The 17,424-nt window shown below is 42.0% G+C and overlaps 1 long non-coding RNA gene across 1 annotated transcript in view; it reads left to right on the plus strand.

Moving 5' to 3' along the window:
* LOC142924629 (uncharacterized) overlaps positions 1-17,424 on the plus strand; it is an 81,674-nt gene that overhangs the window by 51,403 nt on the left and 12,847 nt on the right. Inside the window, exon 2 of the long non-coding RNA XR_012941741.1 lies at positions 3,976-4,076. This is a non-coding gene — a long non-coding RNA (uncharacterized LOC142924629). The remainder of the gene's footprint in view (positions 1-3,975; positions 4,077-17,424) is intronic.

Below are 17,424 nucleotides of genomic sequence, written 5' to 3' on the forward strand. Positions count from 1 at the left end.
ACACAAACACCGCTCTCTCCCACCCGACCACTTGGCTGCACGTGGAGTTTTGGGTCGAAATGGGTTGGCCGCACATTCGCAAGATCGCACAAACCGAACCCGCACCAAGTGGAATGGGAACTCATCGTCGAGAACGTCCACTGTGGAGATGAAGTGATTAAATGGGGTTCAAGTGCCGGTGTCAGATGGGTATTTACATCGCAGGTTTTCATTAACGGTGGTGGCAGCTTAGGCCGTCATCAAGCAGTGGTTTGACTAATGAATGAGATGTATACACATGGGCTCATTGGTCGGGTTAGCCCACATATGAAGACTACTGCCTGGCATCCTCTAACTTGATTGGACGCATGCAGCGATTGGCAAGCTACGCTGTGTTTGTGATGAGGGGTCCAAGGAGCATGTGCCCAGAATCCCATTAATGGCATGTCCTCCGTATGTGGTAGAATTTAAAGCAGCGCTGTTTTGCATTAAAATAAAGTTAATGAATTTGACAATCTGGGTGCTTTGATGATGTTGACTAGGTTATGGGAATACACTGCAGGCTTAAAGTGCAAACAGGTCATACCAATGCAGCAAAACATTCTGAAAGTGTAAATGAACATGAATAATTCGCCGCATTTTGCGCTTACTGTTTGTATCAATTAGAATGTAAAACTTTTAATAAATAATGCTCTAATTATTTAGTTGGTGAGTAGTGTCATGCAAATGCATCTTGCACTGTCATATTCAACATGAGTCAATTTCAAAGGCTTTGTAATAAAACGTATGCTCTCCCACTCTTACGTATTGTAATGTTTTCCATATTGTTGTTATGCAAAAGTGCAAGTCAAATGCTTTGAAGATGTTGTTTATTAATCGTAGGCCTACCTGAGGAAAACAATCTAAATATTTCACTAATAACTGTGTAATGTTTAGGTAATCAGTCTTGAACCTTAAAATCTGAGCATAGTATTGCAATTAATGTCCCGTTCAGCTGAATTTGGCAGGGGTTATTTAAAGTCAGAAGCAGCGATTAGTGGCGATACATTTTAATAATTGCATATGAGCAACCGGCATAGCATACGCATTTTGAAAACTGTTTTCATTTAAAACAAATATTAATTGGGATTACCAATGCTGGAATCTGTGCACTACATGAGAGCAATTTAAAGCATTTCTCATTTGAGTGTTTCGGAAATATGTTTTCAAAGCCTGATTATTTATTAATGAAGACGACTGAGGGCTCCTAATTACTGATATTTAAATTACTGAAATTACAGCTATTATGTTACTGATATTTATCTACGTGGTAGACAGTCTAATCATAAACATATTAAAATAATCATGATGTGGCTAAGTTGGGGCACATTTATGGAATCGATGTTTTTTTTTCCTTTCCGAAGGTCATCTCCTCGGTCCTGCGGAGGACTTGGAGGGCCTTCGAGTTAGAATGAGCAACATCTTAAATACTCTCAGTAAGAAATTAATAAACAAACAAGAAGGAATATATATTTTTTATTTTATTGCAAAAAATATTGACCATTCTTAATATTATAATGTTAGGAAACAGTCCCCTAGTGATATACATTGATAGTCCAATAGTGTTAAGTGTGCAGTACAGTAATGAACATGACATTTCTACCGAAATTGACACAAAGCACTTTTATATAAATGTTTAAAATAATTTTTTTCTTGCCTCGGCTTCTTCCTTCCTTTGCTTAAGTGACTTGACCTTTTGAAAATAAAACTCACTGACATCGCTTTTCAAATGTTTTCAGTCATGTGGGAAGATACGTCGTGAAATTAAGTTTCTGTGTCGTAATTTTGATCCATGGCGCCTTTATATACACGTCATGTGTGTCGCAAATCGTACCGTTGTAAACCAGGTGTAATGTTTCCCAAATTTTAATTAAACATTACGTTATAATTATTTTATATGATATATTATTACAATATTATGAATATTATTATTTTATTTTCCTATTTTTATATTATAACATTATTTTAAATGAACATTAAATTAAGTTTCCGTGTAGTAAATTAATCCATGGTGCCCTGATATACAGGTCTTAAATGTGTGTCGCATATCGAACCGTCGTAAACCGGATGTGATGTTTCCCACATTTTTAATCAACATTTTTGCTCACATTTCAAAATACGTAAGATCAATATTTAATTGAATGTCAATGTTTTGCAAATATTATGAGCTCATAGTAAATGGGCTTTAAAAACAAAATCATTCGGGCAGATAAACAGAGTGACAGACAAACTGATGCTTGCTCGATTATAATGATTCTCTGATAGTGCTCTAAAGTGCAACACTGTACTCACTGTTGTGTTGTGTCACGAAATATAGAGATTGTTCTACGTGTGGAACTTCTGGAACGCAGGCAGTCACTTATTGACGGCCGTGTAATACGTAACAAAAAGTATTGCTTTGTGGTGACGTAGAATGAGTCATTGGAGAGCGTAGCGCTGGGCACTGGTAGACAATAGCATTGGGGGTAGCAGCCCGTTCTACCGATGGGACCCATGGGCGAAGCCCGGAGCCTTCTGGGGGATCCAGAGCGGTGCGTGGCCGGGGAGGATAAAAGGCGAACTCTGACTCACAGTCGGGGCTGCTGCCATCGGGAGTGGAACTTGTGGTGCTGCCGGCATCGTGGTCTTCGACGTTGGCTGCCCTGACCCGGTATGCAGTCTCAAATGAGTACCTGGTTAGGTGCGTAGACATCGCCACTAGGGAGACAAAGGTTACCGGGCACAGTGTTGGCCACCAATCCCCTCGTGTGCCATGCCAGGCTGCATAGGTGCTCGCCAACAGCATTTGCCCCAACAGTCTGTTAAAGCTATAGGGGGGATCTTTGTCGTTGTCTTTTATATATATGTGGAAGTTAACCATTTCCAGTATAAGACCACCGTAATATCTAAATAGTTGTCATCATGTAATACTGTATTGAAAGCACACGCTACAACACACACTTGTGGTCACGTTTGTCTTCAAATCATCGTTGTAAGTGTATCAACGGTTACAAGTGTAAGCTGACGAGCACATATAGATGTAGCGAAAGTCAGAGAGCAATTGGGCTGTTGCAATAGGAGTGAACCGAATATCACCATTCCTTTAAACAGGTCAAGAATTAATGACTCTTAAGTGAGTCGAACTTCAACACTGACATTGGGAAACCCATTATTTGTGTTTTCAGAAATGTGTTTAAATACTTTTCGCAAATTGCACAGGAAGAGCATTGGCTACAGATATATAAAATATTACATGTGGTGGTGGTGGGCACATGTAGTAGCCTCCTTAGTACATGCTGATTGGTAGCCTCATATTGAGTCCCCCGAAAATACTACTAGAAGACTGAGGTGACGATCAATGGAGGCGCTAAGAATCAGCAAACACTTCGGGCCCCAAGAGGCTCAAAGGGCCCCGAATTCATGAATTAAATATCGGTGAATCACACATCAGTTCGAATTAAAATCCTTATAAAAATCGAATTTAAGTGACTAAAGCAAATTCATCGAATTCATATTATCTGTCTCTCTCGAATCTCATCTAACTCCACCTCTGTCTCTTATCAAGATATCTCTCATTTCACTACATCCCTGTCACCCGTATCTCTCTTCTCTCGCGTTGCTAAACCTCCATCTCATATTGCACATCTGTTACGTGTAGAGTTTATACATCAACAGAGGTGCCCCCTCCTCCCCCCCCCCCTGTGGGCCAGCACCACCACCACTGGGGGTCATCTTCATCCGCCCCATCGCCGCATCTTCCGTGACCTCGGCGGTGTGTCTTCGGGTTGGGCCACGCGTCGTTCAGCAAGGCGTCCGACGCATCGCTCCATGCGGTTCGAGCTTCCTTGATGCGATATAATTAATTCAGCGGCTCGGTATCTCATTCATAGTAGCTACAGGAATGCTGAAGTCAACACTAACATGCTACCCCCCCCCTCCCTCCCCCATCCCGTCCTTATACATATCATCCCTCTCAAGAGACGCAGCAGTACTTGGAGAATATGACTGCCGGGAAATGGAACGTATCTGAGAGGGCGTCCAACGAGGAGATGGAGGCGAAAACATCGGTTCATGTGCAGGTTTGTTGCCTCGCAGGACCGTGGGAGGTGGTGTTGGCTTGGGGAAGCCACCTTAAATCCGGGAATCCCTTCCGGTTCGTGGCCACAGCTTTGGAACTGTCACCGCAAGACAAGTGGCAGAGACTGTTGGAAAGCGTCAGGGACGAAAATAAGAACCTGGTCATGGTCTCTACAGACAAACCATATGGGGCTTCACCAAGCCATGCGTGATACGGTTAACGGCGAATGGCATCCGAGCGACGCGAACACCTCGCAAAACACAAAAATACGCGATAACGTTAGGCAATAAAGGCGGAAAATGCACAGTAAACTGCTATTACGATAATTGTCATGTCATTAAAATAATGATCGCATTGTATGAAATAATATCGTGGCAACCCTACATGGGATATAGTGAACCACTGCCCTCTAAACAAAAAAAAAACCTTCCTGGAGGAACAGCATTGATTCATTCGGGGTGCCCAGAAGCCATAGAGTCGATGATGACCTTTAATGCTTTTCAAGTTTCCACGTGAAAGAATAATCGCTGTATCTCGGTTTTTTGGCTTCTAACAAGAATGCCTTCCGTGAGACCTGTTTTCCATTTCTCCTTTTTTTGTATTGCCATTCAATCCTCTTACCAGAGAGGATGTTGCTCATCTTCTATGTCAATACCGAAATGCGATGAAAGTTTTGAGCTTTGATCTTGGGCCCTTTGGTTGAAGCATTGAATATCAATCCGACCTCTGCAATCATAGCCTAAAAAGTTCCAATATTCTTACTCTTGTGCTGAGATTTGAAACTTTGAAGATGGTGGTTTTAGGAAATAAAATGAGACGTGAGCGGTTTATTTTATTTCTTTGAGAGTTCAATGAAACTGTATAGCATTCGCTTGTGTTTCTGAGTTGTGCTGCGTGTTGTCAGCGTTATACAGTGCACTGGCCAAAACCGACATCGTTGGAAGGGAGATCTAAATTCGCGTAAGACAAAATCTGAAAAGAAATAAAAAATATATATTTCATTCACGTGGAATAAAAATTAGCATGCAGAAGAGTAATGCTCATACATGGTGCTAAAACTCACGTGCCATTACAACATAAATAAATAAAACATATTGTAAACTTGTACTTTTTACTAGTCTCCAGCTTTATTACACTAAGCCTTGCATCTAAATGGTGTGATATTGACTTGTTAATTGAGCACGCTTCTATAACTTCAATTCCTATTATGCAGCAAAATGTTAAAAAGCAGTAGTGAGGAATATTTAAATTCAGCAATTAAAATGTCATTTAGATAAATTATCTACTTGGCATGTTCTTTCATTTATTATAGGTTGAAAAACTTTTGGAAATAATTTGATTTTTTTTATTCCCAGGATATGCAATTATGTCAGTAATCCAACATAATTATCCTCATAGAGAGTAAATAATGAGGTGACATTATATTCTCATATTTAACTTTAATTACAAATGTATATTTACCGCAGAATTATCGTGTTTTTTTACGGCTGGGTACAACACAGCAGTAGAGTCTGAGGTGTGAATTAAAATCCAAGTTCGTGTTGACTGAGCCATTCATCCTTCAGGGTTTGTTAAGATAAGTACCACTTTGTGAGGAAAGTAAACAGCAGTTATCCGATGTGTAGATGCACCCCCACCATGATATAGTTGGCGTTTAATCACTGACTCAGGGTTACAGGAGTTGAGTATTCCTCCATGCTAAGTTGGGCAAATGAAGCAATTGGCGAGACCCCAGGGTCCCATCACTGCCCTCGGGGTGGGAAAACCCGCGTAGCGACACTAGTCTTGTTACCTTACCGACAACAAAACTAGTGGTCAATCGATTGGCCTCGTCGAGAGCTACTCGGGGCACTAAGTTTCTTAAAAAGTTGAAAAATTACATGAACACGTTAAATTCACCGCCTGGGGGGCGGCGGGGCTCGCCTTGGCAAAGAAGCTGAGGATCGACGACGGCTGACCGGAGGGCGACTGCGGCGGACGCCCCCCGGGGCTCGCGTTTGGCCGGTGGGGTTGGGCCCATCGTGTTGATTGCCGCCTGCTGCTGCTGCTGGCGCTTGTTGTTGGCGCGAGTCTGGGCGGGCGCGTTGCTGTCGGGGTCACGAGTGGGCGGACTGAAAAATAATAATTATTATTGACCTGATTTTTGCGGGACCCCGGGGTCCCGCCAAATTATTCAAATAACCACTGACTTGTCACAGTACTACACACAGTGTATGTATGTTGAAACTACTTCGCACCGTACGGAGTCAATCTTACTCATCGGAGCTGTGTGCGCCATGACATCATTCATAAAAAAAGAGGTTAGGTAAATCTGATGCCTTGCAAATGCTCGCTCACACCACTGTTGGTGGAAGGGCCTCCACGAGAAGGAGCTCTGGAGAGCCCCTCTCGAAGGCATTGTTGGCCTGCTCATGCACACCTCGCAAGACATCTCGTAAGAGGTGAGAGCATTCGCACTTAACCCCACCACACCCAATCTGCCGACCGCCGACTAAACGCATCCTGCCTGTGGACAGAGGGGGTCTTTCGGCGGTAAAGTCACGTTGATAGGTTCACAGAAAATAACGAACGAAAACTACGACGTTTCGATCGCAACGCAAGCGGTCGTCATCGGGAGGATGCGTTGCGATCGAAACGTCGTAGTTTTTTGTTGTTGTTAGTTTTTGTTATTTTCTTTGAACCTATCCCCGTGACTTTACCGAAAGACCCAAAGAATATGTTTTCCCAATTGTTTCAGCTGCCGCGCCGGGAGATCGAACGGGTGACCTCTGAATCATACATCCTTGAATTATACATCTGGCGCGCTAATCATTACGCTACGGCGGCGTCATTAATAGCATGTCCACAATATTACGTTATAGCAGCTGCCTGTCAAAAGCATTCCGAGGCAGCTCTGCGAAGCCATCCAGCCATGGAAATCATTCAAAGAGCAGATTACATTCGCATGACCTTTTATTAAAAGGAAAGTAATCCACTGCACGTACCGATACCGAATAGTTAGCTGTTAAAAAAAGCGTCTTTTTTCATCTGTATTCTTCACTCGGCTGTCATAGGCACTCCTGTGCCATTACCTTAAAGCAGGGGTGGGGAACGTCCGGCCCGCGGGTCGTATGAGGCACCGCGGAATCATTTTGGTCTCTGGCCCTGCCAAGGCAACCGCAGGCGGGACTCGAAATTCAATAAATCTAGAAGGAGCAAAACCTGGAAAAGCAGTTGCGAGTAGCGACATCGTCAATACGAGCTAACATCATCACACGCCTCGCCAAAGAGAGGCAGTTCCAGCCATCGCATTAAGGGGTGAGTTTATTAAATGTTTGACCAAATATAACAGGCGAATTTTTAAGTTGATAATTTTGTATGGCCCGCGAATGATATCATACATATCAAAATGGCCCTTGGCAGAAAAAAAGTTCCCAACCCCTGCCGTAAAGCCTGCATAACGTATGTCAGAAGCAGAAGCCATAAAAACAAATAACACAAAGCTCCCGAAGGGTATTGATGCCGTACACAATGGGGGTGTCGCACCACTTTTTTCTTTCTGCTACTCGTGCAATGTCTTCTTTAAATGCAATCGTAAATAGTCTTGGGGGCCGTCCATAAATGACGTCACGCACCTAGGGGGGTGGGGTCAGACATTTGTGACGATGTGTGACGAGTGGGGGGGGTTTAGAAATGTGACTTCAACACGTTCTACTTAAATAGACTTTTTAATAAATGTTTTCTCCTACAACATCAGAGTGCAGCGCCACATTAAATACGCACTGCAATGACAATAGTTTAAAGCGATTTGAAGCATGTTTTATTTTTTGGGGGGGTTGCAGAGCTTTGTGACGTCATATTTGAGGGGGGGTCTGACTTTTTGTGACGTCGTGTGACGAGGGGGGGGGAAGTAGCCAAAAATCGTCCAAAATCGCGTGACGTCATTTATGGACGGCCCACTGCCACGTGTATACTGGTTGATATTATCTTCGGAAGCAGTTTAGTATTCACATGGACGCTGAATGCACACAGGCAACCCCAGCACTTTAATTTATCTTCCAATATTTTCTGAAACGCTGCTAGCCCGACTTGGATTTGGGCTTATCGGTGCAAGGCACTACCACTCGAGTACAAGATATTCAAATTCTTATTAATTCTACATTAATGTACCCTATTTTCCCATAATCAGATCAACAGGCTTATGAAAAGTAGATGCATGGGCTCACACTGTTGTCGGTGTGGTTTTCGTGAATGCAAACAAATCCCGATACTGCTTTCCAGACCGTTCTGGCTGAAATAAATCTTCACGCAACTGTAACGACTTTACACCTGCAAAGAGGTTCCCCCCCCCCCCCCCTTGTATATTACAGCACTTAATTTTTCACTACAAATTAACTTCGTTAATTGTACCATAATGTACATGGTAAATAAACGAAGACTGTTTTCCTCTGCACATTTAGCAATGGACCGCACAAATGAATCAGCAGACGCTCACACTGCCACTAACGCTATCCTATTTCTTCGTGCACTTTTTGAAGCCACCTGACAGAGGAATTCTTGTCATTTTCATCCGACTATCAGAAGGATTAACATTTCTATGAAATCCATCAAAATAACGTGTTTGATGTACAGTATTCATTTGGGCACAAATATAAATCCCTGGCCTCCACTTTGGACCAAAGCTAATGTAGAGATTTGGGAACGAAAAAAACCATGTATGCATGCACACACTGCATTAATGTTACTTAAACAGTCTTAAAATGCATTACTAGGCTATGCATATTGCGATGATGTTTGGAAACTTGCTATTTTATCTTTATTTTTGTCCATGTGTGTTTAATCTTTACTGGACTATCCCGTAAATTATACGAGCACTGTTACCATGGGAAGCAACAACTACACGCGTGTTGAAAGTCCGCGATGAAAGTGTCTGTTTTGCATAATTAACATGGAATAATCTGGAAATGTTATTTTCGATAAACATCGTTTTTAATATGAACAGAATGTTGCATAATCGACCGTCAGATATTCCCCATGGCCAATTAGTTGCCCATCCACAGTAGCCTCGCATGCACAATGTAACGCAAATTTTCTTTAGATGTTTACAAACGACTGTGTGTTTACTTTTTGTTTATCTCGAATACGTTGGTTTATTTATTAACTACAGCGAAGCATTTTCTCAACCTTGAAAGACGTTAGCATTTTATTTTCTTCCGTTAACCTATTTGGAGATGGTTGCGTAACTGTAATTTGCTTTAGATGTTCACATATCCTACATTTTACCATATCTGCTTATGCCTCAGTCCTCCAGTGAGTCTGGTATACGATGTTGTACTGTATAAATAACTGATAATAGTGTATGTGAGGCCATGTGTATACAGTTATTCATTTCTGAATGTATTTAATCGTGTAAAACGCTTATGAAGATACGCATTTTCGTTTCCTAACAAATGTGAAGCCTAGTGTTATTCGCATGATGACGACACTTCAAGTGCATAATGCTCGTAGCACTCATTTGTTTTCCGAAAAAGGTACGTGGAAAATGTGCAAGAGGATGAAGAAGATTGATTTTGATCTCACCTCTCAAATCGACGTTATATTGTGAAAGTGTTTTGACTGCAATTGCTAGTATGCCTCACTTATTTAAAAAAAAAATATGACAGCCATTTAAAATAAAATTACCACTCTTGGTTATGCTAAAATCGCAGGAGTCATAAGTACTGGACGTACACATTGTGTTCGACAGGCAAAATTACAGGGAATGCAGTGGCAGCCTAAAATTAATACTCCTCAGTTTGCCATTGAATTCCCGACAATGATGTATCCTGTCATGAATACGGTTATGATCCGTGTACCAAAATTTACTGGCACATTAATGTCAACGTGTATGTTCGTCCCCGATATTAAATGTATAGGCAATTAAGCTCTAGTTAATAAATGCCGTTTAAAAAATATATATGCTGCATATATAGCGATTCTGTTTGCTGACACGTAACAGTATTTGCCATTAGTGAGGCCATTTGCATTGATTCATAGATCCACGTGCATTTCTGCTTTAACATGAAGGCTTACTTGCTGCTGCTGCGATGTATTGCGCAGAATGTTCAGAATTAAAATAGTGTCTCATAAGGAGGTAAATACTGTAGTTCGGAAACAAATTGTTCGCAGTATGCCGAAAAATACTATCAAATGCTTATTGTTTTTGTCATACAGCATTAGCAGTGGTACACGTGCACAAATAAAAAAAAACAACACATTCATCAAAAAACACTGCTCGAAAGAGGAAACATATATAAGATGTGACATTTCAGAAAAAAGGCCGTTCTTCATACAGAGATGACGATCTTCCTGCAAAGAAGGATGGCTATTGAGGGGTTTTTTTCTTCTGTAAAATAAATACAGACATCTTCCGAATGTTATAGCCCTTCTCCTTTTCTCATAGCTGCGGCCCCTCTCAAAAAAATATATAAAAACTCAGCTCTTGGTTTTTCCTGAAATCCCATTTGGCCGGGGGGGAGGGGGGCATAGGAGAAGGCACTCCTCAATCCTGGGTCACTCGGCAAACCTCGGAACAGTTTCAGTTTCTATATTTTGGCATAGCCCTGTGAGCCATTCGGCTCTTGAATCGGGTGCAACCACAACAAACAAAAAAACAAAAACATGAACAAGAAAACATCTTAAAGTGACTATGTGTGACTGCGCAAACAGAAAATCCATGAAAAAAAACAGCAAAAATATTCCTGAAAAAAGCACCGTACACCAACGCTATGTGCTAAAAATCCCAGTGGGATGCAAGTCAAACAACAACAACAACTACAAGAAAACTTAGATTAAGGCCATCAGTCTAACTTCGTACTACAACAAAACAAACATGTCCAAACCAAAAAACGTTTTCGAAATCACCAAAAAATAAAGCCATAATTGCAACGTAACAGTGATCATAGGGACTGTGACCGGATTTTTACAATAAACTACATAAATAACATGTAACACCAAATCCTAGAGCCATAGCTCACTGCATGAGTTACTCCACAACAACAGAAGCATCAGTCGGAGTATCATTTTTTTCAATGCACCTTTAAGATCAGCACGCTAAATCAAAATACAGATAATACTTTGCTGCGTCATCCGGAGCGAAAACATTTTATTTTATTTTACGCCAATGAATAGCAGTGGCAGCTAGGGGTGTACAACTCCTCTAGAGCAGTTTTGAGATAAGATCTCATTGGTAGCGATTCAAGTTGCAGTTTATTGGCAATAGCATTCCAGACCCTGGGGGCATTAATAGCAAAGACCCTTCCTCCAGTTTTTGTACGGCAATAGGGAATGTGAAGCTGGTAAATGAGCGAACACCTGAGGTCAAATTTGTTCTTTGAAACAGAGAGGAGATCCAGCAGTTAGTCTGCGGATTTTTTTGTAAGTACATCGTAAATAAATAAGATCTGGTGCACAAGCCGTCGAACATTAAGAGATGTTAAGTTTGACCCAATGTAGAGATCACAGTCGTGAGTCCTATATGGGCAGTTCAAACCAAATCTTAAGGCCGAGTGATAGATGGAATCAAGCTTCTTCAGTACAGTACTTGGGGCTGATTTATACACTATGGCACAGTAGTCAAGTAGAGGCAGTATGGTAGCTTTTATCAATTCCAAACGGAACATTGGGGGGAAGCAGTGCTTGTGTCGATACAGAAAAAAAAATGTTTTTGTCTTTTTACCAATATAATCAATGTGATCTTCAAAATTCAGTTTTGAATCCAGGATGACCCCAAGATACTTATAGATCTTGACTTGCTCTATTTGATAATTATTTAAGGAATGTAATTGGGGGAAAATAACTTCCTGCTTTAGTCCTGGTGAGAAGCATAGCACCTTGGTTTTGGAGGTATTCAAGACTAGTTTAAGAGCAACTAGCTGATGTTGTAGTTTGTTGAAATCACCCTGTAGCTTAGCAATCACGTCATCCGGAGAGCGGCCAGCAGTAATCAGTATCGTGTCATCTGCAAAAAGATTTTACCCTGGAATGATCCAGGTCAGTGACCAAGTCATTGACATACAGAGAGAACAAAAGGGGGTCGAGGATGGAACCCTGTGGAACCCCTTTTGTTATGTTAACTCTGTTTGACCTCCAACCATCTGTGAATACAGTTTGGGTGCGAGAAAATAGGTAATTTTGTAACCATTTTACTGCGTTTTCGGAAAAACCGAGGCAACTTAGTTTACTAAGCAGGGTGTTGTGGTCTACTGTAGCAAAAGCTTTGGACAGGTCTAGAAAAAGACAGGCACAGTACTGGTTATTATCAAGGCTACTGTAAATGTGATTCAGAGAGTCTAATGCAGCAGATGTGGTGCTGTATTTTTTTCGGAACCCAGATTGTTTTAGATGTAGTAGATTGTTGGTGGACAGGAAACTGCTAATTTGGTAGGTCAATAATTTTTCAAAAATTTAATCAATGGGGATAAAATTGCGATAGGTCGGTAGTTATTTGGATCATCTTTAGGGCCCCCTTTGTGAAGTGGACGGACATAGGAATGTTTCCATTCTAGAGGAGCTGATGCTTATTTGATGGACAGGTTGAAAATATGGGCTATAGGTTTGTATATTAGGTGACCAATAGTTTGTAGAGCAAAGACAGGAATACTATCTGCTCCTGTAGAGGAGGACCCTTTGAGGTAGGACAGTTGTTTCAGAACATTACGTTTGTGGATTGGCTGGAAACTAAATTTGTTTAATGTTTGGACAGGGGTGTAGGAATTTGCATGAGCAGGGGTGACTCACAATACATTATCAAAAAGATTACCAGCTTCAGAAAAATGAAGGTTAAAATTGGCAACTATTTTTTTGGGATCTGAAAAATATTCCCCATTTCGGTTAAGCTCAACGGGCAGATTGTCTGTTTTGGATGCCTTTTCGATACATTTGATTGTTTTCCAAAAAATCCTGGCATTTCCATATGATTCCAGGAGAGTGGAGGAAAAGTAGGCATTTTTTGCATGCCGTATTTTTTTGACGCATCTATTCCTTAAAATCCTGTATTCTAGCCAGTCATTGACCAAATTACTTTTCTGAGCACATGCCCAAGCCTTGTCCCTAGTTTTCATGAGCTTTGTAATCAAAGGATCAAACCATGGTGGGCGGTTGCCTTTAGTTTAAGGTTAAGGGGCCATCCATTTAGTACGTACGCATGGAGGGGGAAGGGGAGGTTAACCCAAATGCGTATACTTGTGTATGAAGAGTCTCCTGACAATGTGCGTACGCATAGGAAACGGGAAGCGGGGGGGTGAAGCCTCTATAATAATTTGTCTACATTGGCCTTCAAATGAGCTAGATAGTCCGGCGGTGGACTATCTGTTTGCTTAAACACATTAATATTATTCATCCATGATCGTTTCGGCGTGGATTAAATATCGGCCGTTCTATAGGATTCGGGGGGGGGGCAGGGGGCGTCAGGCGTATGTACGCAGGTTGGCGGAGGGGTGTAAAAAGACCGCGTGCGTACAGGGAGGGGGGGAGGGGTCAAGTTTTGACAGATTTCTGCTTACCTACTAGATGGATGGCCCCTAAACAGGTTTCTGCATTGGAGCAAGTTGATGGTCGTTAGCACAGTTAGCAATGACTGCACACACGAAAATAGTCATGGTATATTTAGTTTATCGCCCGGATTGCCCCCCTTCCCGCACCTCCGATGAGCACGGTTGGCTATGTACGGAGCTAAAGAAGTTCAACATACATGCATCTTCTAGGTCTGGGAATTACAATGTTAAGTTTTATTGACATGCCATTAATACTCTAGGCAGGGCATATAGAAGGTGTGCCACGGGTATAAGGGACTTCAAAAGTAGTTCTGTAACATCATATTGAGTGTACTTAAGTCAATATAGGACCCCAGTTCATTAAATAATAATTTTTTACTGTTCGGCTATAAGTGGCTAATTCTCCATTGAGGTCACCAGAGGATAGTTTTGGGGCTTTAAAATGTGGCTAAACAAGATCATGAGTGCATGATACCTTCACTGTTATTGCTGTTATGTCTGCTTCTGTGGCACAAGGTAACCTTGAGCTTGAGCCTATTCTCAATTTGAAATTCCAGTCAACTAAAAATGGATTCTCCGTTTTGGATGTATGCATGATGCAATGTCTGCTTCGATTTGTGTGCGTCACAAACTTCACCCTTGACAGATTGTTCTATTATTTCATCTTAATAATCCCTCATATAAGCATTGCATTCTTAGAATGCTTACAATAGATATAATCAAATTATGGATTCAACATATAATAATAATTTAGCTTCTTGTTATTCAAAATACCGATGAAAAAGTTCGACTTAAAACGTTCGTGACTGCAGAAATTCATATTCTATGGTTCTTTCCGTAAAGTCACGTAGATAGACAAAATAATAACAATAAAAGAATACAAATATCACGTTTCGATCGCAACACAAACAGTCATCATCAGGAACGACCGCTTGTGTTGCGATCGAAACGTCGTGATATTCTTTATGATTTTTTATTCACTTTATTTTTTATTTTATTGCTATTTTTTTTTTCTATCTACGTGACTTTACCGAAAGAACCATATAATACCGATGGAAAACATACGTATTTTAAATTAGAGCTGGGATAATTACCCAATTAAGTAGATAATTCACACAACAAATTATATTGAATACTTTCTGAAGTCGATTAATAGGGGCCCCTTGACAAAATGGCAGCCACCCCAATGTCCCGCCTCACGAAGGCAGGAAACCCCCTCCAAGCCACGGCTGATGATGTGGATTACATCACCAAGCCACGCCCATCACCACTCCTGCTAGCGCACGTGTGGGAACATATGTGAGAAAAAGTATATATTTCGGATATTTCGGCGTTACCAAATCTGTCGAGCAATCAAATTGACAATCTGAAGAGTAATCTGTTACTTAAGTAATCGGATAGCCCATCACTAAATTTAATATTCTGTTTAAGTACCGACTAAGTGACCATTAAATTCAAAAGTCTAGTCAAAAAGTTACTTCCTGCTTGAGCATCGGGGCAGTGTTCATCTCCTGTTCGCAACCCGAAGCCAGGAGTGGGAAACTCAAAATTCTTATGAACGCGACGAATCTATTCATAAGACAACCACTGTTGACTTTCCCACAAGGTGGTACTCGTTTTATCGACCCCAAAGGGATGATAGGCTGAGTTTGCCCAAAACAAACTTGAACTGGCAATTTTCTGATTACCAGCCACTCACTTTATGCCCGATATATATTTGAAATATATATTTATTCAACAATAAAACAATATTCCTTTGCTTTTATTTTCATTGAACACATTTGACTGTGCGGTTCTTCCGTGACCTTTATGAGCGTAGTAGACTTGTTTCCATGAATATAAAAACACGTTTTAAATTTACAACGGTGCAGACACAAAATGCTGCTCTATTCATGCCCGGAAATCAAAGCCAGCGGCTTACAGTGAGCTCTCAGTCGAAGCTGACACTGACCTAAACAATGGAGATAAAGGTGGTAATTCCTTTTCAGGAAATGTGTCATTTGTTGTGAGTGTGTGGGAGGTGCAGTGGGGTTAGTGTAACGTGCTCCTGGGAACCTAGGTTCAACTCTTGGCCATGGAGAGTAGTGACAAGTTAACTAGTCTGAATATTCCAGAGCCTTCCCTAAATGGAGTCCGTTATACAGGGTGTTTGAAAAAGATGGACCTGATTTGAAATCGCGAAATCTCTGCAACCACGAACCGCCCATGAATGCAACACTTACCACTTGAAAGGGCGGGGAATTGAGTTTCAAATGATTTCCGCTAGATGCCTCTCCCAGCGCACAAACAGCCCCTAGCCTCAGTCATTCGCAAGACAACACTGCCTCAACGTTGGATAGGTCCCACGGGACCCCTAGACTTGGCGCTACACTCTTGGCCCCCAAGATCCCCAGACATTACCACACCCTGCGACTTTTTCTTGTGGGGATACGTCAAAGACCCGTGGTGTTTTTGTGCCACCATTAGCGACTAATCTGGATGACCTCTAAAACAGAATCACGGCAGTGGTTACTTCAGTGGAAGAAGACACTTTCAGAGGCGTTTAGGACGAATTCAACTATCGTCTCGATGTTGTCCGTACAGCAGGTGGAGGGCACATAGAGCATTTATAAAATGGTTCGTAAAAACTTGATAACTTATTAAACCTCGATTTAAAGCTTTCGTGACTGCAGGGATTCATCTTCTTGGTTCTTTCGGTAAAGTCACCACGTAGAATGGAAATAAAATAATAAAAATAAAACAATCAAATAAAATTCTCACGACGTTTCGGCCACAACACAAGTAGCCTTCTTCAGGTGAAGGAACAGAACTCTGTTCAGAACTCTGTTCAGAACTCTGTTCCTTCACCTGAAGAAGGCTACTTGTGTTGTGGCCGAAACGTCGTGAGAATTTTATTTTATTGTTTTATTTTTATTATTTTATTTCCATTCTACGTGGTGACTTTACCGAAAGAACCAAGAAGATGAACTCATTAAACCGTTTGTTACAATTTGTGTAATTGTAAAATGTTGCCATCGTGAAATATACTGCTTTGAAATTGGGTCCAACATTTTGAAAACTCCCTGTAGATGACTACCCGATTCAGTGTCTGAATATCACATTCCAATCAAACTAGCACTTTGGGGAGACAGTCACAGAAGGGTGAGGTTTTTAAGAATGTATGACTATCGCTCTGCGATGCGTTTTTGGGATAATAGAGCAGTACGTCCGACGTTTCCCCTCCACGGCAAGTGATGTTCATCATCATATCCGAAACGTCACGCTCCGATTAGCACAGCCGGCTACGTATGGTGCCAAAGAGGTTCAACATTCGTGCATAGAAGTCCTGCCAAGCCTCTGTCGCTCCCAGACCATGCCGAAACAACGCGCGGTATATGTAACTCGACAACACATCGGAAAGCCCGATCCACACCGACTCGATTACCCACTGCACGTGTGACTCAAAATGCATTGTTAAACACCGACAGTCCAGCTGGTTCAATTCCATTTCACTTTTCTGTGGGGGGCCGGCGTCCCCCCCCCCCCCCACCCGACCCCGAGCTCGCCGCCCTCTCTGACGGACACCGCTATAATTGCTAGCTCACCGCCGCACGGAGTTAGCCCACCACTCAACCCGCGCACACCGCAGCCAAAGCGGACAGCGCGGTAGCGCTAGCTGCCCACGCCTCTTTAACACGCGCACAAAGATCCCCCGTGTAGCCTGTGACAGACCCTTGGGGCAAGTGCTGTTAGCGAGCACCTATGAAGGCCAGAACGGCGCACGAGGTGGTGGGTGGCCAGCACCACGCCCAGCCGCCTTCGTCTCCCCAGTGGCGATGTTTACACATCGCACCAGGT

This window comes from Petromyzon marinus, chromosome 15 (assembly GCF_048934315.1).
Source record: "Petromyzon marinus isolate PM22_M1 ecotype Great Lakes invasive population chromosome 15, UKy_Petmar_22M1.pri1.0, whole genome shotgun sequence".
Classification (NCBI taxonomy): domain Eukaryota; kingdom Metazoa; phylum Chordata; class Hyperoartia; order Petromyzontiformes; family Petromyzontidae; genus Petromyzon; species Petromyzon marinus.